Genomic DNA, 24292 nt, shown 5'->3' on the forward strand with positions numbered 1-24292 from the left:
GTTCCTCTGTGGAGATGGGAGAACCTTCCAGAAGGACAACCATCAGGCCGTTATGGTAGAGTGGCCAGACGGAAGCCACTCCTCAGTAAAAGGCATGAAATCCCACTTGGAGTTTGCCAAACGGCATCTAAAGACTCTCAGACCACGAGAAACAAGATTCTCTGGTCTGATGAAACCAAGATTGAACACTTTGGCCTGAATGCCAAGCGTCACGTCTAGAGGAAACCTGGCACCATCCCTACGGTGAAGCATGGTGGTGGCAGCATCCTAGATGAAAATCTACTCTAGGGCGCTCAGGACCTCAGACTGGGGTGAAGGTGCACCTTCCAACAGGACGTCTTTAAGCATACAGGCAAGACAATGCAGGAGTGGCTTCGGGACAAGTCTCTGAATGTCTTTGAGTGGCCCAATCAGTGCCCGGACTTGAACCCGATCAAACATATCTGGAGAGACTTGAAAATGGCTACGCAGCGACGCTCCCCATCCAACGTGACAGAGCTTGAGAGGATCTGCAGAGGAGAATGGGAGAAACTCCCCAAATACAGGTGTGCCAAGCTTGTAGCGTCATACCCAAGAAGACTCGAGGCTGTAATCGCTGTCAAAGGTGCTACAACAAAGTACTGACTAAAGGGTCTGAATACTTAAGTAAATGTGATATTTCAGTTTTGTATTTTGTATTAATTAGCAAATATTTCTAAAAACCTGTTTTTGCTTTGTCATTATGGGGTATTGTGTGTAGATTGACGAGGGGGGATTTTTTTTAAATCCATTTTAGAATAAGGCTGCAACGTAACAAAATGTGGATAAGTCAAGGGATATGAAATCTTTCCGAATGCACGGTAAATATGTACTCAAGAATGTCTCCTACGGACGATGTGTCAAGAGATTGATAATATCGCTCAAGATTTACAGCGGTCCATGTACAGTTTAAAGCTACTGTACCATATGTTAACGCATGCTCATTTTATATTATAGCTTAGATGAAACAATGGCCAAGGGAATGTTGTATCAGGGCTAACATGGTTTTGTGTTGGAAGGTCCTACAGACTAAGGTTAAGAAAAATAGAGCTAGGTTAAACTTATAAATGCATCATGAGCTAAATACAACTGTTGTACCCTATCAGAAACTAAAATATAAACTTATTTTACTCCAATGTTTTTAAACATTGTAAATTTAAACAAATACTATTTATTGCCTCAAAATATACAAAAACTATAATTTGTATATCTTGGATGGTCAATCCTTGCTCTGTTTATGAATTTACATTTCTCCAGGTCCATCCCTCAGATTTTGCGGATTGCCTCTTTAAGAAAAATAGAGCTTGGTCCGAAAAGAGACTGTAATAATATTACTTAAGAGTCTATACCTGTCTATCTAAGTAACATAATAAATAAATCCCCATCAAAATCTGTCAGTTTAAACTAGAGATATCAGCTTTTTGCATGGGCTGCGTCTCAATCCACCGCATCCACCCATGTCGTCCTTCTGTATCTGCGGTGGAAGCTGGCTGAGCTACAATGGTGTTTGTCAGACCATGAGACATCCCTGAAATTGGTCTTCTCACGAAAATGTCTATAGCGTCCGAACGGTTTGGCCTACAAACTAATATGACCACTCAATGGAATGATGAGACTCTCACGAACATGATGGTGTTTTGCTCTATGACCCCCACAAGTGTGATGGGACCCGTCTGAAGGTAACCTATACAAATTAATGGATTTATGGAGGTAGTTTTGAGAAACAAATAAAAACATTTCCTGAGCTTTCTTATATCTTCTAGATAGGACAGACACGTCAAAACTTTATGATTTCTTTTTTTACATTTAGGCATGTGTTATTCAATGCGTTTCTATGAGTAGGAAAGGCTAAATTCAATATTTTATCAAATAATGTTTTAATTAAAAAAATAATCCATGTTCCAAAAAGTGTTTGTTTATCCTTTTCTTAGACATTACAAGGACACGTACAGGAGTGAAAAACAATGGCACGAGTTCATTAGCCTCTCTGTACTGGGGCTTGGTTTAACGAGGCTTAAGTCTTCTCGAAAATGTATAAATGTCATGTTTACATTTCATTAGATGGAGCCACTCTATTAAGCTTGAGAATTCCCCTAAACACAATTCTTCCTGGAATGGGGAGCAGTGACTAAGAGAGTTAAATTGTTTGTCAGCTGTGCCAATTTTTTACTCTGTCCTCTATCTACTGTGATAAAAGCTTATATATCCGTCCATTGGCGCCATGTTCTAGTGTTTTCCATAAGTGATAGCTTACCATGAAGAGGGTCTCGTATGTGTTGATCATCCTCTGTACCACGCCTATGATGGCTGTACTCTCCTCGGCACGGGCAAAACTCTGCACAGCAAACTCCTTGTCCAAGCTCTTTTGCATGTGTAGAAGGTTCGGCCCAAAGACGGTGGCCAGGTTGAGCGATGTCATCTTGTTCCCTGTGATCTAAAGTGGACAATGCTGGATTTGACACTAAAACACTAAAAAGATGAGCATGGACACGCACGCACGCACACACGCACACACGCACACACACCTTTCTGGGAAGCTCTCCTAACTGTGCTGGCATACCTAAGCTCCTTCTGCTCGGGAGGATTAAAGCTGTTATGCATCGTCACGAAATACCCAGTGATAACAGGATGAAGAAGTTTTAATTTATTTTATTCTGGCGGTCTGACCAGCAGCCACTCAGCCTCAAAACTCACAGGCCTTGGTGCGTGATTGCAAGGAATTTTCCTCTGACCTTTTGCGATTACAGGAAACATTTCAGGATTATACTGAAAGTTACATTGATGGACGTAAATTTGAAAGATTATTTAAGGTGACAATGAATAAAAAAACTCAGATGACTTTTAAGTCTTCTTTAAGTTGAATGAAGAATAACCACAGTTTTATAAGTGATGATTGTGGTAGCAAAGGAACACAATTCATGCACATGGCTGACTTGAAGGCTTCTCCTGTCTCACCCAAATGTGTACACATAATCACAAACGGAGAGGAGTGTGGGAATGAATTTGCACTTAACCTGCCCTGTCAACATGAATAAAGCCATGTCTGTCAATCAGAATCAGAATGTCAATGGATCCTCAACATTTACTCCACTCTGCTCTAGTTTCGGATGGCAGAAGTACTACTACTGCATGTTAATTAACCATGTATTCCGTGCTGTAATGTAAAATGCTGCCAGTATTTCAAAAAATGACTATGAGGGCCTCCCGGGTGGCGCAGTGGTCTAGGGCACTGCATCGCAGCGCTAGCTGCGCCACCAGAGACTCTGGGTTCGCGCCCAGGCTCTGTCGCAGCCGGCCGCGACCGGGAGGTCCGTGGGGCGACGCACAATTGGCTTAGCGTCGTCCGGGTTAGGGAGGGTTTGGCCGGTAGGGATATCCTTGTCTCATCGCGCACCAGCGACTCCTGTAGCGGGCCGGGCGCAGTGCGCGCTAACCAAGGGAGCCAGGTGCACGGTGTTTCCTCCGACACATTGGTGCGGCTGGCTTCCGGGTTGGAGGCGCGCTGTGTTAAGAAGCAGTGTGGCTTGGTTGGGTTGTGTTTGGGAGGACGCATGGCTTTCGACCTTCGTCTCTCCCGAGCCCGTACGGGAGTTGTAGTGATGAGACAAGATAGTAATTACTAGCAATTGGATACCACGAAAATTGGGGAGAAAAAGGGGGGTAAAAAAAATAAAAAAATAAAAAGATGACTATGACCTTGTCATGGATATCAAATACCCAACATTGGATGTACTACTACAACATTCATCCATGAAAGTTTATTCCAGACGAAGGCAGAAAAGTACGGTAAATTTGAGCCATTTTATTAGACTACTGATATCCCAACCAGCGTTCCTGCCCTGTCTTGCCCTGTTCTGTCCTCCTGTCCTGCTCTGTCATATCCTGCTCGTACCTGCCCTTACCTCCAGTCCGTCCCTGTCCTGGCTGTCCTTGGCATGGGCGGCCACCGTGGCCAGGAACTCCAGGAGGCGTTGCAGGGTGTCACTGTTGCAGGGTGGGAGCAGGTACATCAGCAGCTGCATGGTGATCTCCTGGTCTGAATGGTCCAGTACTGCAGAGGAGGACACGATAAACCTCATCACAACTCACTCTCATTCTTACAGCTACAGAACAATAACGATAGAGATGTATAGGAATTAGCTGAGCAAATTCTGAGCTTTTAACAAACTTAAGTATTGTAGGAGTTACTGTACACCCTTCCCACATGGAGTTGATGAATGCTATGAGAAGTGTTGTGCTGAGAGTGTGGCAAAGCATTTGAGTTATACACTGTAGTGGATGTAGTGTACATGAATGTGGGATATGGGGCCAGCGTGGGCTGTTCAAGTTTTAACCTATTTAATCCCATCAGTCACAATAGTGACCATAAAAAATGTTTTCAGTTATAAGGCTCAAAAAATTTTACTGAATGATGTATCAATGCATTTATAGCAAATATTGACATGATAAAGGGTCTCAATGAAATATGTGCAGTGTCACATGTTTAGTGTAAATTGTCACATGACCAAGGCTGTTTACTTCCTGGTTGCACCATGAGAAGAGGATGGCTGCATCAAAGCTCCCAAACAAAAGGTTAGTAAAGTATGTTAACATAAAGATAGGACAAAGATTTTTGGTACACATCTTTAAGGTGTCTAGTATTGATATATGCATTTACAATTACTCAACTTTGTTCAGTGTGGTCATAGAATGTGTAAACACGTTGACGGCAACAATAGTGACCATCGGAATAACACAGTGCATCTAGGTATACACATACTTATACACATACATAGTTCTTGTTCTACCTAACTTCCTACTCTGTTCTTTCTTTTAGTTTCACGTTGAGTCAAGTTCTGGATATGCTGGATCTAGGTGACCGCCCAGACATGGCATGCAACATTGCAGTTATCCCTCAAAATGAGGAAGATGCTGTCCTCAGTGATTGTGAAAGCGATGGGTCAGATATGGACTATGAGGGGGAGACAGGCAATTTGCCAGCCAGGCAGTTGAATGCATATGCTTAACCTATGAAAACAGATCATGACAGGAACAATGTTATCAGTGATGATGACCTACCCCCCCCCCCCCCCCCCCCCCACACACACCCCTCCACTATTGATAATGAAGAGCCAGGGGCCTCTATCCGCAGGGGGTCCAGACAGAAGAGCCAAGGGCCTCTACAAGCCACAGGGGCAGGCCAGAAGAGCCAAGGGAAAAGCTGCAGGTGGTCAACAATAAAGATGGAGTGTTCAAACAATCGAAGAGGCCTGCCTCCGCTGTGATTCCAAAACACATACTATTCAGCCCAAATGCTACAGAATGTGTAAAACAAAGCTCCCCCAACCCAATGGATGTTTTCCTACTAATGTATCCACCCACCCTAAGAGAGATCACCATTGAAATGTCCAACCTCTACTCCACCCAGACCAAGGACAAGCAACTGTATCTGAGTATGGATGAGCTCCTTACATTCTATGGGATCCTTGTCACATCTGGGTACAGCTCTGTTCCTAGAAGACACATGTACTGGTCACTTGACAGTGATGTACACAATGAAAGCATTGCAGAAGCAATGCGGAGAAATCGCTTTGATGAAATAATGGCCTCAGTTCATGTGGTTGACAACACAAAGATCACTGACGACACATTTTTTAAGGTTAGGCCCATCTTCTCTGAGCTCAATCAGTCACACAAAGTCATGCCATTTCAGGAATGGCTGTCAGTGGATGAGAGCATGATCCGATACTATTGCTGGCATGGATGTAAGCAATTCATAAGTGGGCCGGGATATATAAGAATGTTGATGACTGCATAGGAGAAATATGTTAATTCAGAATACATCACATTATCTCACTTACTTTTCCATGAAAATTTCAAAAAAATAATGATCATTAGTAACCCTTATTTCAAAGGGTTACTAATGATTTTGATATTTTCTTGTCTGGGAAAATGTGGGATTAAATGGGTTAATGTCATGTGCACAAGCACAGTGAAATGCCTTTCTTGCAAGCTCCAAACCCAACAATGCAGTAATCAATATCAATGTAGCACTAAAAATAACATAAGGTAGAACAAAAACACACAATAAATAAAATAAGAAATAGAAAGAACACAAGAAAATAAGAAGCTATATACAGGGTCAGTTCCAATACCACATTTACAATATGCAGGGACACTGGAGTGATAGAGGGAAATGTATATATAGGGGTAAGGTGATTAGGCATCAGGATATGATAAACTGAGTGGCAGCAGTGTAAATTATGTATGTGATAGTGTGTGTGTGTGTGTGCGTGTAGAGTCAGTATAAATGTGTGTGCATGTTATGTGTGTGTTAGAGTGTCAGTGTGCTTGAGTGTGCATAGAGACAGGGCAAAAATATAAATAAAATACAAGGTTCGCACATGGTGTTGATGAAGGCTATGTGAAGTGTGGCGGTGAGATTGTGTGTTATTGCGGTATGAGGTTTGTAGTGTGGGTTTAGCAACATGTGAGTATGTGATGTGTAGCCAGGCAAGGTTGTGTGTGTGTTCCTCACACATGGTGTTGATGAAGGCGGTGTAGAGCTCCCTGGTCAGTAGGGGATCAGACATGTCCCTCAGGAACTCCTTGAGCAGCGCGGCCACATCATGGACACTGTGCTCCCCATCCAGTTGGATCTCCACACCCTGGTCACATTCCTCTCTCAGCTGAAGACAACAACACGACGCAACACAACGTCCACCACAGTTTAACACTAGAAACATACTACGAATATCATAGTGTGTTTAATGCACACTCATCTACTTGTCAATCAGCATTTTCCAGTGAAACCTTACCTGCCGTACCCTCTTCTTTGAGCTCCCTACACGGAAAATGCCAATAGTCTGTAGACCTAAATTAAATGGCGAAATAGAGGACAAATTTGCTGTAACAACAGGGAAAGGGTGTAGATAAATCCAGTCACGATTAAATCCTCTGCAAATCATATCGTCTTCAGTGAATGATTTACATGAACGTCTGAGTTGCCTGACTTATCTCAACTCTGAATTGGGGCACAATATGCGTAAGAACGACTGCAGTATATGTACCATGTTTCTCCAGGTGCAGGCAGCAGCTCTCCACTACCCTGGGCACCTGTCGAAAGATGTGGTTGAGGCTGAGATTCTTGTCCCTCTGCTTCTTCTTGTTGCTGGATGTCTCGGCTGGCAGGGACAGCTGCAGGGCCTCCAGCAGACGAGACTGGTTGTCATCCAGGTCAGTGATGCAATCCACAGACATTCCTCCCTTGCCAGATACACACAGACACAGGGTTGAGTGAGTCAGGGGTTGGAACCGGTTCAGGGAAAAGAGACGAAAACTGTAAAATAACAAACATTTTCGACGAACAGAACCACAATAGAGAACGAAAGGGATCTATACTGTTCCGGAACCGAACCATTATTTTAAAAGCATAGGAACTGGTTAATAACGTTCTTTAACGTTCTGGGCATTGTTTTCCAGTCCCACAAAAAATGCTACAAAGCGCCTATGTAAAGCCCTCACTGTCACTCAGAAACTTATTCTAGTGTCTGCCTGCCTGCCAGCTGAAAATCTTTGCCACTTGCCAGTATCTGTCATTTTGTCTTTGATTGACATGCTTCAGCTACAGTGGGGCAAAAAAGTATTTAGTCAGCCACCAATTGTGCAAGTTCTCCCACTTAAAAAGATGAGAGAAGCCTGTAATTTTCATCATAGGTACACTTCAACTATGACAGACAAAATGAGAAAAAAAAATCCAGAAAATCACATTGTAGGATTTTTAATGAATTTATTTGCAAATGATGGTGGAAAATAAGTATTTGGTCACCTACAAACAAGCAAGATTTCTGGCTCTCACAGACCTGTAACTTCTTCTTTAAGAGGCTCCTTTGTCCTCCACTCGTTACCTGTATTAATGGCACCTGTTTGAACTTGTTATCAGTATAAAAGACACCTGTCCACAACCTCAAACAGTCACACTCCAAACTCCACTATGGCCAAGACCAAAGGGCTGTCAAAGGACACCAGAAACAAAATTGTAGACCTGCACCAGGCTGGGATGACTGAATCTGCAATAGGTAAGCAGCTTGGTTTGAAGAAATCAACTGTGGGAGCAATTATTAGGAAATGGAAGACATACAAGACCACTGATAATCTCCCTCGTTCTGGGGCTCCACGCAAGATCTCACCCCGTGGGGTCAAAATGATCACAAGAACAGTGAGCAAAAATCCCAGAACCACACGGGGGGACCTAGTGAATGACCTGCAGAGAGCTGGGACCAAAGTAACAAAGCCTACCATCAGTAACACACTACGCCGCCAGGGACTCAAATCCTGCAGTGCCAGACGTGTCCCCCTGCTTAAGCCAGTACATGTCCAGGCCCGTCTGAAGTTTGCTAGAGAGCATTTGGATGATCCAGAAAAAGATTGGGAGAATGTCATATGGTCAGATGAAACCAAAATAGAACTTTTTGGTACTCGTCGTGTTTGGAGGACAAAGAATGCTGAGTTGCATCCAAAGAACACCGTACCTACTGTGAAGCATGGGGGTGGAAACATCATGCTTTGGGGCTGTTTTTCTGCCAAGGGACCAGGTCGACTGATCCGTGTAAAGGAAAGAATGAATGGGGCCACGTATCGTGAGATTTTGAGTGAAAACCTTCTTCCATCAGCAAGGGCATTGAAGATGAAACGTGGCTGGGTCTTTCAGCATGACAATGATCCCAAACACACCGCCCGGGCAACGAAGGAGTGGCTTCGTAAGAAGCATTTCAAGGTCCTGGAGTGGCCTAGCCAGTCTCCAGATCTCAACCCCATAGAAAATCTTTGGAGGGAGTTGAAAGTCCGTGTTGCCCAGCAACAGCCCCAAAACATCACTGCTCTAGAGGAGATCTGCATGGAGGAATGGGCCAAAATACCAGCAACAGTGTGTGAAAAGCTTGTGAAGACTTACAGAAAACGTTTGACCTCTGTCATTGCCAACAAAGGGTATATAACAAAGTATTGAGATAAACTTTTGTTATTGACCAAATACTTATTTTCCACCATAATTTGCAAATAAATTCATAAAAAATCCTACAATGTGATTTTCCGGATTTTTTTTCTCATTTTGTCTGTCATAGTTGAAGTGTACCTATGATGAAAATTACAGGCCTCTCTCATCTTTTTAAGTGGGAGAACTTGCACAATTGGTGGCTGACTAAATACTTTTTTGCCCCACTGTATATTTCAGGATGACATTTTAAATGCTTCAGCTATATTTCAGGATGACATTTAGAACTTTAAAAATTTCATCCTGAAAATATAACTGAAGCATGTCAATCAAAGACAAAATGACAGATGATGTGTGTTGGCTATCTGCCCCTCCCCCTCCCTCTGAAGCATGCATAGTCTTCTGAAGTTACAGGCCTGATTCAGAAATTAGGGAGAGAGATTTTATATTAGAGAACAATTATGAACTTTCTCAATGCTAGTTAAGGATACTATAATTATCACGTTTCACATTGAATGTATTAACTACAAAAGGTAAGATGTGATTTTATTTTAATTTTGGTGCTGCTCTGCACACACAAGCTTGTCAGCTAGCTTTGGTCTAGCTCTCAAACTCTAGGCGGCATTATGTGCAATATAATGGAACGGAGAGTCATGATCAAGGGCTAGCTCTGGTCCAACGTTAGTTAGGCCATCTCTCTGAAGTTCAACAACATTCAAAGTTCCTTCAGAAAAGCTGCTCCTTCGTAGGCATAATTCTGTGGGCCTAAAAGATTTTAACCAGTTCAGAACTTTATTTTGCTGGCCAGAACAGTGGAATGGAACAAAAAAAAATTGTTCAAATATCTCTTATATTCTGTATTAGGTGTATTATATACAAATATACACTCAGTGTACAAAACATTAGGACTACCTGCTCTTTCCATGACATAGACTGACCAGGTAAATCCAGGTTAAAGCTATGATCCCTTATTGATGTCACCTGTTAAATCCACTTCAATCCGTGTAGATGAAGGGGAGGAGACAGGATAAAGAAGGATTTTTAAGCCTTGAGACATGGATTGTGTATGTGTGCCATTCAGAGAGTGAATGCAAGACAAAATATGTATGTTCCTTTGAACGGGGTATGGTAGTAGGTGCCAGGCGCACTGGTTTCAGTGTGTCAAGAACTATAACGCTGCTGGGCTTTTCACTCTCAACAGTTTCCCTTGTGTATAAAGAATGGTCCACCACCCAAATACATCCAGCCAACTGTGGGAAGCATTGGAGCCAACATGGGCCAGCATCCCTGTAGAACGCAATTAATTGAGGTTGTTCTGAGGGCAAAAGGTGGTTCAACTCAACATTAGGAAGGTGTTCCTAATGTTTTGTAAATAAAACATCAAACATTTCATTAAATACATGCATATCAAATATTGTTGGAACTATTTTTTTACATGAAATAAAAAGTTTTTATAAGTTGTGGTTATTATATTTCATTAATCACATAAATTTAATTCAATATGGGGAAAACACCAAATTTCCCAGAATGTTTTAGTTTAACCCTGAAGTTGACCCCGAAGCCTTCAAAAAGAAGCCAAACAAATTAAATGGTCGGTGGAAATATAATAGGCTATTCTAAGCACTAAGATTAAGAGTATATGAACATTGTTTTCAGAGAAAAGTTATATATTCTTTGGTATCTGAAAGTGTGACCTGTCATGTTCAAGGAAACTCATGTTCTATGACTGAGTGGAATTTCTTTGAATTGCACTGCATTAAATTGTACTTCCTGTCAATCAAACAAAAATTCAGATTCTACATCATGTCGGGTGTGGCCAAATCAATTCGAATTTCAACTAATGGGTTGAATGAGACTGAATTCCCAAATTCTGAATTGAGCCCAACCCTGCTAGCCAGCTATCTAAACTTGTACTAATCCTGGCCGAATTACTAACCAGGGACGCAGCCCCCTGACCTCCAGGGGGCTTACATAAATGTTGTTTGTCACTCACTCACTCACTCTCACTCATATATTGTATTATGGTATAAGTCATGGAAAATGTGTACAATTTCAGGAAATTAGCTGTAAAACTGCACATTCTCCGCCCTATGGCAAAATCAGTAGAATTGCAGAACATGTGCTTTAAACTGCAACATTTTCTCTATGCCCCATTGCAAAATGTGTAGAAATGCAGAAAATGTACTTTAAAAACAAACACATTTTTCTGTTGCCATCAACAGTGGCCCGCTAAAATGTTTTGCCAGCAAGGTAGGTGGGCCCCTCAACCAAATCTTGCTTCGGGCCCCCAAAAGGCTAGGGCAGAACCTGCATATCTGGGTGTGTAACAGAATACATTCAGGCTCCTGATGAACAGCCCAAACATGTAAAACCTACCCTCCTGCATGTGCGTGGTGGTGCCTCGGGCATGTTGGGCAAAGGGGACTCATTGAGCGTTTCGGAGTTGGAGCTGAGGGAGGAGTTGCTGCTGGACAGCTCCTTGTCCTTAGTGCTTCTCCGGGACGTGAGGTGCAAAAGAGAGCACACCAGGTCAATGGCGTCACGGTGCTCCTCTCGCTGGGTCTGGAGCTCCTGACGCTGCTTCTGGGCACGGTCGTTAGAGATCACCTGCGACAGCGTTATACCGAATGCCTGGGGCATAGACTCTGTGGTGCAGGGGAGGGACAGAAAAACAAAAGTTAATCTTCATCATTAGCTTCAATTCAATCATAAATCCATACACTTGCTTCACAGTATTTTATTTTATTTAACCCTTACTTTACCAGGTAAGTTGACTGAGAACATATTGTCATTTACAGCAACGACCTGGGGAATAGTTACAGGGGAGAAGAGGGGGGATGAATGAGCCATTTGGAAGGGGAAAACAAAGCAACATCTACCTTACGGGGATTATGAAGTAACATCTACTGTAACTGTACTTGTCAAAAAGCCTGCATGACTATAAACCATGCCTGCTTTTCTGCCTTCTTTAAATGTCCCATAGGAACTCTAATTGAAGAAAGAAAAAATGACACTATAGGTTCTTGGGGAAATGTAGTGTTTAATCTAAACAATATCCCCACTATGTATCCACTATCCTGTCAGGGGACACATAGATAGGGATTCTTCTCTTTAAACACTGAGAGAAAAGGAAAAGAGAGTGAGAGTTGGATAGGGTTGGCCATGCCCGAGGATAGGCTGTGATGACTGAGCCACCTCTCAAGATTGTTTTTGTTATTTCCTTGACCGCCCAGCCGACAGAGAGAACTCACATTCCTGTGAATGAACATTGTTGCAGGGGGCACGGCAGCAGTCGGCAGTGCAATTATTGAAGCAGCCCCTTCTACTGTATATTTTCCCTGAGAGCTCGGCAGGTAGAAACAGCTGAGAATGCCTGCTCCAGTGAACTCCAGTGAAATGGATCAAAGAGTGAGTTTTCCACTGTCAACGGCTGGCCAGGCCAAAGTGTGAGAAAACAGAGCTCAGCTGGACAACAACAACCCACTGGGAACAGAAGTCAGTTGAATGTCTAGTTTTGATTCACATTTGTGAATTCACATAATGTGAACATGACATTTACATAATGTGAATTCAATGTGAAATCAACAAAAAATGGCACTGTCAATGGATTTAGGTTAAGAGTTGGATGAAAAAGAGATACAATTCCTTTACGTGGATGACTTTTTGCAAATCCAATCAGTTTTCCATATTGAAATTACGTGGAAACAATGTTGATTCAACCAGTGTTTTTTACCAGTGGGAAAGGTATACAGGACTCAGTGACTATCCCACAGCCTTGAACTAAAAGGAGCCATGTTAATCTTCACTGGGTCGGAAAGTACCTTTTTCTTTACTCTTCTCTTTGGCCAATGAATCCAACTTCCTCCTGAGTGACTTCTTATGCTTTTGACCATCTAAGAAAAGAAAGAACACAGATGTTACACAAGACTTCCTGACATTCTACCAGATATTACCATACTTGTAACATGTCACTTCATGACTCAAAATTACATTTCCATATACCAATGTATCTCATCACAATCTGAAAGAGGCTTCAAAATCCCCATAAACAGACAACCCTAGCATAAATCATGTCATATTTAAAATGTGGTATGTGAATCCTAATTAATAGTCTTCTTTCAATAGCACTATGGAGGTCATACGTGACTTTCCACACAAAAACATGCCTGCCTTTACTGTCTTACCTAACTCTATCCATATGTAGACAGGGTGATTTTAAAGTCTGCTACTTTTCAAATGACATTTAATGTGTTTTTCCAACAGTTTATATTTCTTGCTAGGGTTGCAAAGCTACTGGTAATTTGCCAAAGTTACCAGAATCTTCAGTAATTCTGGTAATTAACAGAAAATCTATCGTATCTTTGGTAATTTATTTAAAAATGTAAAAATATGGTGTTCATTTGTTATATCTGTGTCCATATTGTCCATGTGTTTCTAGTAGATAGATCATAGGTTCAAGAGAAAATAGCCAAATGAATGTAAAAATAATCTTATCAACTATGGTATTATTTTCAATTAACTCTTCCAACTATTGTATTTTTTTCACAACTGCCATCAGTTTGACACCAAAACATTAACCACAAATACATACTGACATAGTTAAATAGATTTAAGTTTGTAAAAATAAAGAAGGAAAAAAAAGTTTCTTTCATGCTGAAACTTTTATTAACTTCTTGGAACTATAGGGGGTGCTGTTCCGCATTAGCATATTTGGGTCTCCAAATTAAACTGCCTCGTGCTAAATTCTTGATCGTACAATATGCATATTATTGTTATTATTGGATAGAAAACACTTTCTAGTTTCTATAGAAGTTGGAATTTTGTCTCTGAGTGGTACAGAACAATATCTACAGCACTTTTCATGACAGGGGTCAGATTTCAGAAATTTTTACCCCTGATCTGGAGTCTGTTTTTAAGGCGACAGTGAATGCTATGAAGAAACCGACACTGCCTACGTCTTCCTCTGGGTGTCTGTACGTCATCACGTTTTGAATGGAGTCGATTGCACAATCACAGCCATTATAAAAGAACAAAACGTATAGGTACCTCCCTTTCTCGTCGCGCGCCTGAAGCGTGAAGGACATCGGACTTGCCTCATTCCAAATCGTTGTCTAACCAGCAATATTTCTCCGGTCATGTTTTCAGTCGTTATAGTTGTTAAAAACATCATAATGTAGTTAATTTGAACCGTTTTATAGCAATTTATATCCGTTTAGTGCGATTTTGAGGAATTTCTTTGTTGTGCACTCTGAAACTTTGGACACGTTTTGGGGTCCCGTTCGATCGTTAGTGGACATTTCGAAGGACAGAGGACATCTATCGACCAAAAGAAGATTACAACATAGAAAGGATACATTGCCCAAGAATCTGATGGAAGAACAGCTCAAAGTAAGCAATATTTAATATGATAAATCGTTGTTCTGTCGAAATATTTTAAACGCATATTTCGCCATTTTGTTTGTTATCGCGTCACTTGGCGAACCCTGTATTGAAAAGTAAGGATAATTTTAAAAATGTAAGTCAGCGGTTGCATTAAGAACTAATTTGTCTTTCGATTCCTGTCAACCCTGTATTTTTTAGTCAAGTATATGATTAGCTTTCAATTAAACTAGATCACTCTGATAGATGACGTCAGACATATTGAGGCTTGATTTCCTAGTATTTTTATTGTGTAACCACGGTTTTGTATGGCTAAATATGCACCTTTTCGAACAAACTGTATATGTATGTTGTAAAATGATGTTACAGGAGTGTCATCGGAAGAATTCTGAGAAGGTTAGTGAAAAAATTAATATATTTTGGCGGTGATTACGTTATAGCGCTCTTTGGCTGGAATCGATGCTCTGGTAACGTTTTCACATGTGGTATGCTAACTTATCGATTTATTGTGTTTTCGCTGTAAAACGCTTAGAAAATCTGAAATATTGTCTGGAATCACAAGATCTGGGTCTTTCCATTGCTATGCTTTGTCTATTTTTATGAAATGTTTTATGATGAGTAAATTGGTCATACACGTTGCTCTATCTAGTAATTCTAGTCGATTTGTGATGGTCGGTGCAATTGTAAACTGTGATTTCTACCTGAAATATGCACTTTTTTCTAACAACACCTATCCTATACCATAAATATGTTATCAGACTGTCATCTGATGAGTTTTTTTCTTGGTTTGTGGCTATCAATATCTTAGTTTAGCCGAATTGGTGATAGCTAGTGGTGGAGAGAGAAAATGGTGGACAAAGAAAGATGGTGTATTTTGCTAACGTGGTTAGCTAATAGATTTACATATTGTGTCTTCCCTGTAAAACATTTTAAAAAACAGAAATGATGGGTTTATTCACAAGATCTGTATCTTTCATCTGGTGTCTTGGACTTGTGATTTAATGATATTTAGATGCTACTATTTACTTGTGAAGCTATGCTAGCTATGCTAATCAGTGTGGGGGGGGGGGTGGGGGGTGCTCCCGGATCCGGGTTTCTGAGGCAGTAGAGGTTTTATTAACCTTTATAGAGTCACAAACCCGGATCCGGGATCCCCCCCATCAAAAAAGCTGACTAGCATAGCCTAGCCTAAAGCGACAGGGATATCATATAATCAAATGTTCATGAAATCACAAGTCCAAGACACCAAATGAAAGATACAGATCTTGTGAATCCAGCCATCATTTCCGATTCTTTAAATGTTTTACAGGGAAGACAAAATATGTATTTCTATTAGCTAACCACCATAGCAAAAGACACAACTTTTTTTTGTCCACCATTTTTTTCCTGCATCAGTAGCTATCACTAATTCGACTAAATAAAGATATATATAGCCACTAACCAAGAAACAACTTCATAAGATGACAGTCTGATAACATATTTATGGTATAGGATATGTTTTTTTAGAAAAATTTGCATTTTTCAGGTATAAATCACAGTTGTACATTGCAGCTGCAATCTGAAATAGCGTTGGAAGCAGCCGGAATAATTACAGAGACCGACGTCAATTACCAAAATACTCATCCTAAAACATTTCTGAAAAATACACAGCCTACAGCAATCGAAAGACACAGATCTTGTGAATCCAGACAATATTTCAGATTTTCTAAGTGTTTTACAGGGAAGACACAATATGTAAATCTATTAGCTAACCACGATAGCAAAAGACACAACTTTTTTTCTCCACCATTTTTTTCCTGCATCAGTAGCTATCACTAATTCGACTAAATAAAGATATATATAGCCACTAACCAAGAAACAACTTCATAAGATGACAGTCTGATAACATATTTATGGTATAGGATATGTTTTTTTAGAAAAATGTGCATTTTTCAGGTATAAATCACAGTTGTACATTGCAGCTGCAATCTGAAATAGCGTTGGAAGCAGCCGGAATAATTACAGAGACCGACGTCAATTACCAAAATACTCATCCTAAAACATTTCTGAAAAATACACAGCCTACAGCAATCGAAAGACACAGATCTTGTGAATCCAGACAATATTTCAGATTTTCTAAGTGTTTTACAGCGAAAACACAATATATCGTTATATTAGCATACCACATGAGCTAACATCACCCCAGCATTAAATCAAGGCAAAGGGGGCGATAACGTTATCGACACCAAAATATATAAATTTTTTCACTAACCTTCTCAGAATTCTTCAGATGACAGTCCTGTAACATCATATTACACAATGCATATAGAGTTTGTTCGAAAATGTGCATATTTAGCCACAAAAATCGTGGTTATACAATGAGAAAAGTAGCTAAACTGGGCAGAAAATGTCGGGCGCCATCTTGGAGAGTGACTTAGTCTAATCATTAAATAATCATAAACTTGACAAAAAAATACAGCGTGGACAGCATTTGAAAGACAAATTAGTTCTTAATGCAATCGCTGAATTACATTTTTAAAATTAACCTTACTGCGCAATACAAGTTGCGCCAAAGCGAAGCTACCCCCCAAAAAATTGCATCTTATGCGTTTAACATTTTTCAACAGAACAACGATTTATCAGCATAAATAGTTCTTACTATTAGCTGAGCTTCCATCAGAATCTTGGGCAATGTGTCCTTTCTCCGGTCTAATCGTCTTTTGGTCGAAAGATGTCCTCTTGTCCTGTCGAAATGGCCACTAACGTTCGGCATGTACAGGGAAAGTGTCCAACTCTTGAAAGTGCGTCACAAAGAAATGCCAGAAAATCGCAATAAACTGATATAAACTGAAATAATTTGGTTCAAAATAACAAGAGTATGATGTCTTTAAAGCTTATATCGAATAAAAACATGACCGGAATTATCTAAGGAGCTAAAACCAGAGCTTCCACAACGATACGCAAAGCTCCTCTTTGCGCCCGAGCGAAGATCCAAAAGATTGGCCACCGTGATTCCAATTCAATTTATAACCTTTGGGGACTACGCAGAGAGTCCATTTCAAGTCTCCCTATTCGCTGACACCCAGGAGAAGGCGTATGCAGTGCATCTCAACCAATAGAGGACAGGCAAATTAATACACAGGTCTCAGAACAGCCAGTACAATTCTGAATTCTGACATACACATAGGAAAATTGCTCTAAGTCGAGTTCTGTTTCACCCACAGACATAATTCAAACGGTTTTAGAAACTAGAGAGTGTTTTCTATCCAATAGTAATACTAATATGCATATTGTACGAGCAAGTATTGAGTACGAGGCAGTTTGATTTGGAGACGAATTTGGACTATGTCGAAATGGCACCCCCCTAGTGGCAAGAATGGTTTACATTTTTCATTCTATTTTTTATTTCATAATCATGTGATAAACCACATGTGATAGGGCCACACAGAGGATTATTACAGACCCCTGGGATCATCTCAACTATTCAAATGAGCCACTAGATATATTGTGATATATTACATACCGTGTTAGGATCTTCATTTGAGCCAGTTTGCTACAGAAAGAAAATAATCCTGCAGCAACACCTCACGGCACAACGCCTCTCCCCCATGTGACCTACTTGTTGTGTATATGTACGGACATGTATTTGTAACTGATAGATGCACACACACACTACATGTTAATATTTAAAAATCTATGTAAATTGTAAATTATTTTGTCTGTTATATCTTTTACGTTATGTGTCAGACCCCAGTAAGACTAGCCGTCACCATTGGCTTCAGCTAATGGGGAGCCTAATAAATCAAATCAAATTATAAGTAATGGACATTTTTTGTAGGGTTGATATATTTTTCTTTAGGGACAATCAAGTCTGGCATTTTATAGTGGAAATGACAAACTTTAGAAGCCTTTTTAACCCTTGGCCTACAATTTCCGTGCCCCCGTGGAAATCTAATTAACAAAATACAAAAATCCACATAAAAATCTGTCTGCTTAAACTAGAGATATCTGGTTCTTTGCATGGGCTGCGTCTCAATCCACCACATCCGCTGACACCGCCCTGCCGCCTCTGCAGTGAAAGGTGGCAGAGCTAGAGCGGTGTTTGTCAGACCATGAGACATCCTGAAAATCGGTCTTCTCACAAAAACATCTGTAGCGTCCGAACGGTTTGGCCTACACACTAATATGACCCCTCTGTGGAAAGCTGAGACTCTCACGAACACCAGTTTAAACGTTGAATACACTACAGGTTTGCATTTCCTGCTCAGCAACAAAAGAGTGATCAAATTGAGATCGTATATCTGTAAAATCCTTGAAAGATACCAAAATTGTAGTAGATTACTGGTAAACTTTGAAAGTTTCCAGTAATCTACCCTCCCTTTGCAACCCTATCTGTGAGAGGGCCCGGCTGACAAGAAACAGACCAGGAGTTGAACACATGCAACCTCACACCACGGCAAGACTGTTGAAAAATATATACTTCTAGCTACATACAGTACTTTCAAATTACTTTCTAATATACAAAAATAAATTGAATACAAAGAATAAATTGGGTAAAAAATGGTTTTACAAATTGCTTTCTTATACCAACACTAAACATGCAGGATTAACTATACATTACATTCTGTTTTGGTGTTAGTGTCTGTTGAGTAATATTTAGACATGTTGTAACAAGAACCTCTCGCCAAGGGCCTGGGAACAAATAGCTTTGCTCACTGTATGGGAGTCTGAAGGGAGGAATCAGGAGATAGTGGCTGACTGTTAGATGGCTTCCAGGCCTGAGTAGTAGAGTACCTTTAGGGATGGTGATCTGGCAACCCAGGTCGTAGTCCTGGAGCAACCTGCTGAAGGCCACTTCCTGCAGGCGGACTCTCTCCAACTCTGAGAGGCTCTGGAGGGGCACCGGCTTCAGGCGTACGCTCAGCCCTGACATGCTGTTCCATGTGAAGTCATCCTGTTGTGAGGAGACAAGACACATGTCAGAGAGGGAAAGAGAGAGAGACACGCACACGCACACCCCAGAGATATCTGTCACTGTGGAGGTTATTTTTTTAGTCATGCTCTTTGAAAAAAGTAAAGCACTTGTACACCAACAGACACTTCTGCCTCACCTGACAGCTGAATGCCTCAAGCCCAACAATCATCTGACACTTTCCATTACTAAAGATGAGATCCTCCAAAGTGTCAACAAGACCGTTGGATTTAGGCTAGTATATGTCAAGTGAATAGAAGGGGTTGGTGGATGGAGGAGTGTCCAGCTCTAGCTCTGTTTCTATTGTACTACATGCTGTATACGTAACATACAAACTCTTCTTTCATTCTACTCTGGAAGCGTAAGTATAAACTAGAGCTTGTGTTCATATGAATGATCGACTCTCCTGGATGACCGATGGCTCTTCTTGGAAGAGAATGTAAAAACAGAATCTTGCTAACCACTCTAAAAGCAGAAGGGTTCGATGATGATTTGGTGTTCCTAATCTATCAAAACAGACTCTTGTCAATTCCACAAACAGAACAAGCCATCACAAGTGAGACACAAGAACAAAAATAGAATTTAAAACGTTATCTACAATAGTGTTGTCACGATACCAGAATTTTGGCTTCGATACCGGTATCAGGTTTAGTATCACGATACTCGATACAATCACGATACTCGATACCATGGCAAAAAAATTGCATATTAGCCAAAGTCACAGAATGGCATTGTACAGCTATTTTATTGTACTTATTAACAACATTTGCATAGAAGTAGCAATATCTTATTTTATAAATGTGTGCATTGTCTCCTTAAACCCAGTAATGACAGCATTCATGACAAGGCACACGCCCACACCAAAGACAGTACGAAGAAAGGCAGAAACTGCTTCTCCAATAAAAATCACGAATCATACTTGCAGGTGATGTCATGGCAACGTTGGCTAGATAAGCCACTGACCTATAATTAAGCAATAAGGCCCAAGGAGGTGTGGTATATGGCTAATATATCACGGCTAAGGGCTGTTATTAAGCGCAACGCGGAGTGCCTGGACACAGCCCTTAGCCGTGGGAAAATTGGCAATATATCACAAAACCCTGAGGTGCTTTATTGCTATTATAAACTAGTTACCAACGTAATTAGAGCAGTACAAATAAATGTTTTGTCATACCCATGGTATACGGTCTGATACCATGGCTGTCAGCCAATCAGCATTCAGGGCTCGAACCACCCAGTTCATAATAAAGTTAAGCCTTGTGTAGAAACACTTCATCGGGTCTAACGGTTGTCTCGCGCCAACTGCGCATGTGCAGGCTGTCAAATCAAAAGCACTCCTTTGATATAAAGTTGTTGTTGACAAAAATGAAAACGTGTCAGTTTATCACTTTCACGAGGTTGGAGTAATAACATGTTTAACTATACTGAACAAAAATATAAACACAACATGTAAACTGTTGGTCCCATGTTTCATGAGTTTAAATAAAATGTCCCAGAAATGTTCCATATGCACAAAAAGCTTATTTCTCTCCAATGTTACGCACAAATTAGTTTACATCACTGTTAGTGAGCATTTCTCCTTTGCCATGTTAATCCTTCCACCTGACAGGTGTGGCATATCAAGAAGCTGATTAAACAGCATGATCATTAACCAGGTGCACCTTGTGCTGGGGACAATAAAAGGCCACTCTGAAATGTGCAGTTTTGTCACACAACACAACGTAAAATGTAAAAAAAGTTTTGAGGGAGTGTGCAATTGGCATGCTGACTGCAGTAATGTCCACCAGAGCTGTTTCCAGAGACGTTGTTTTAGAGAATGTGGCAGTACGTCCAACCGGCCTCACAACCGCAGACCACGTGTAACCAAGCCAGCCCAGGACCCCAGGACCCGGAGAGCTGAAGAAACTGGGTTTGCACAACCAAAGAATTTCTGCACAAACTGTCAGAAACCGTCTCAGGGATGCTCATCTGCGTGCACATCGTCCTCACCAGGGTCTTGATCTGATTGCAGTTTGGCATCATAGCCAACTTCAGTGGGCAAATGCTCACCTTCGATGGCCCCTGGCAAGCTGGAGAAGTGTTCTCTTCACAGATTAATCCCAGTTTCAACTCTACCGGGCAGATGGTAGACAGCGTGTATGGCGTTGTGTGGGTGAGCGGTTTGCTAATGTTAATGTTCTGCTCCACATGGTGGTGGTGAACAAAATGAACATTTTATCGATGGCAATTTGAATGCACAGTGATACTGTAACGACATACTAAGGTTCATTGTCGTGCCATTCATCAACTGCCATCACCTCATGTTACAGCATGATAATGCAAGGGCCCGTGTCGCAAGGATCTGTACGCAATTCCTGGAATCTGAAAATGTACCAGTTCTTCCATGGCCTGCATACTCACCAGACATGTCACCCATTGAGCATGTTTGGGATGGTCTTGGTCCACATGTATGACAGCCTGTTCCACTTCCCGCCAATATCCAGCAACTTAGCACAGCCATTTAAGAGGAGTGGGACAACATTCCACAGGCCACAATCAACAGCCTAATCAACTCAGTAAAATCGTAGAAATAGTTTCATGTACATTGGCTCGAATCTGTGTTGTGCTTTCAGATTTCGATGAAATTAACAACTAAGGAAGAATTTGTCACTTATCTCATTGACTTCTCAAACCCCAAACCCTGGCCTAGTCTGTTTTGTCTGTTTCGCAAGTGTTCCCGGAAGTCTTGTGATGTTGCTCCTCTGGGTTTAGAAACTCTGTGCCCACACAGTCAGTTGAGTTCGGTGAGGAAGAGATGTGACAGATGAAGGGTGAAAACATCTTTGGATGTGATGTAGAGAGAATTATGTGATGGAGAGAAATGTCTTCACAAAGCTATAAAATCTAAATCAAATCATATTTTATTTGTCACATGCGCCAAATACAACTGGTGTATACTTTACCATGAAATGCTTGCTTATGAGCTCTTCCCAACGATGCAGAGTTTAAAAATAATAATAAAATATAATAGTAACACTGTCACAAATCCCGTTTCCTGAGTCTGGGTTTTGCCTGTGTTCGGTCCTGGAGTGTTTTTCCGGTGTCCTGGAACGCACCCTGTCTGGTTGCCGGGCGATGTAGCTAGTTGGGAGATCTCTGATTACCCGCACCTGTATCCCATCAGCTATCTGCACACCTGGTCCTGATCATCATCTCTCCTCTTCATAAGCTCGGACCTGACATCCATTACCTGCCTGATCGTTAGCCATGAACAGTATGTTGTGCCAGCGTATCAGCATCCCGTTTGATAGAATTTGTTTTGTTGTTTTGTACGTCTTGCTTACCTCCGTTTGTTCTGTTTACAGTTATTCACCCGGATTACTTACCCCATTCCTGCCTGGTCGTCGGTGGCTTCCGCTACTCCCTTGGATCTACCTATTCACTCCCATCAACTCACCGCCGCTGCCCGCTACGCCACCTGGATCTTTCGACCTCTACATATTCACTTGTAAATAAATACTCACCTTCTTCCTACTCTCCTTGTCCTGGTCTGCTTCTGGGTTCGATTTTGAAAGAACGTGACAAACACAAGAGAAATAAAATACACAAGAATGGAGCGACTGTATACAAGGAGTACTAGAACCTAATGCTCACATGTGGAATTGCATTTTCAGATTATCAACATTCACATGTGAAAATCAAATTTGCAGTTTTACATATGAAAAACCTTGTTACATGTAGTTTCATGGTATCACAAGTTGGAATTTTTCATCGCCATGTTGTTACATTTATTTTTTAATGTGCTCAAATGTTTTCTCGTGTAGTTTCATGTTCTCACATGTTGCTTTTACATGTTGAAACGTTATCACATTAACTCCACATGTGAAATTCATGTGGTTTTTCCATAAGGGCTACCTCAGCGAGCTCATTGCGAAGGTTCCTCCCTTCGTAAGGTGTTGGATCATTGAGTAATTTTCCCCAGTCCTAACCTATAACAGTCAGAAATGTAATGTAAATGTTAAATGGGACTGACACTGTGTACGTCCTTCCCTCATCAGCAAACAAAAGACTGTCTCTGTTGCGATTCTCTCCATGTTCTGTCTACTGGAGCCAAGATCTCTGCTGTAGCCAGAGAATGTGTTTAATCTCCCTGCACTGCATGCCAACCAATAAAGGCCAAACACACACACACACACACACACAAACGGCTGATGCCCTCCACAGCTGGGAGGCATTAACACCCAGTAATACATCACAGCACTTTATCACACACTTGCACAATGTGGGATTGATCACAGTGTAAATGGGACGGTAAATCTGACCAAACAATCCGATTAACCAACATTAGTTTCCTGTGTGGATAGACATGAAAAATACTTTGCAGATTGTCAACAGTTTCGCTGAAACTGGACGAGAGGTGCAAAAAGAAAGGCACATTTTTAACTATTCTATTATTTGTCCAAATCAAAGTAAAAATTGGGGAATAGGTCAAAGTCTACAAAGCTGCCTAATACTGCTTATAAGTTCCTACTAATTGATGTGGTTATTGAATTGATTGTGATAATAGTTGAGGTATGAGCAGGTGTCATTCCAGGGTGGGATACAGTGAGATTCTAAAGTAGAGCAGTCTGTAACCCTTTCCAAGATATATTTTGAAATGGCTGGTTGGTAACTTCGCAACCACATTGTTTGCTTTCACCCCTGCAGTTTTATGTATCTTTACAGTACTTGTCCAACTCATTCCACTGATGGCCGAGTATATGCAGGTTTTCGTTCCCCCTTGTTGATTAATTAAGATCACTAATTAGTAAGGAACTCCCCTCACCTGGTTGTATAGATCTTCGTTGAAAGGAAAAAAAATAAAAAATAAAGACACTCTGCCCTCCGTGGAATGAGTTTGACAGGCTGCAGCATCTGTCCACAAAATAACATTACAGGGTATTTGTTTACAACCAACTCTAATTAAGATGAGAAGGTAAGTGGACTAGGTTTTA

The 24292-nt window shown here is 41.0% G+C and overlaps 1 pseudogene; it reads right to left on the reverse strand.

The window, feature by feature from the left end:
* The window catches only part of LOC139538572 (rho GTPase-activating protein 6-like), an 82323-nt pseudogene that overhangs the window by 14116 nt on the left and 43915 nt on the right, over nucleotides 1-24292 (reverse strand).

This window comes from Salvelinus alpinus, chromosome 14, assembly GCF_045679555.1.
Source record: "Salvelinus alpinus chromosome 14, SLU_Salpinus.1, whole genome shotgun sequence".
Taxonomy (NCBI): Eukaryota; Metazoa; Chordata; class Actinopteri; order Salmoniformes; family Salmonidae; genus Salvelinus; species Salvelinus alpinus.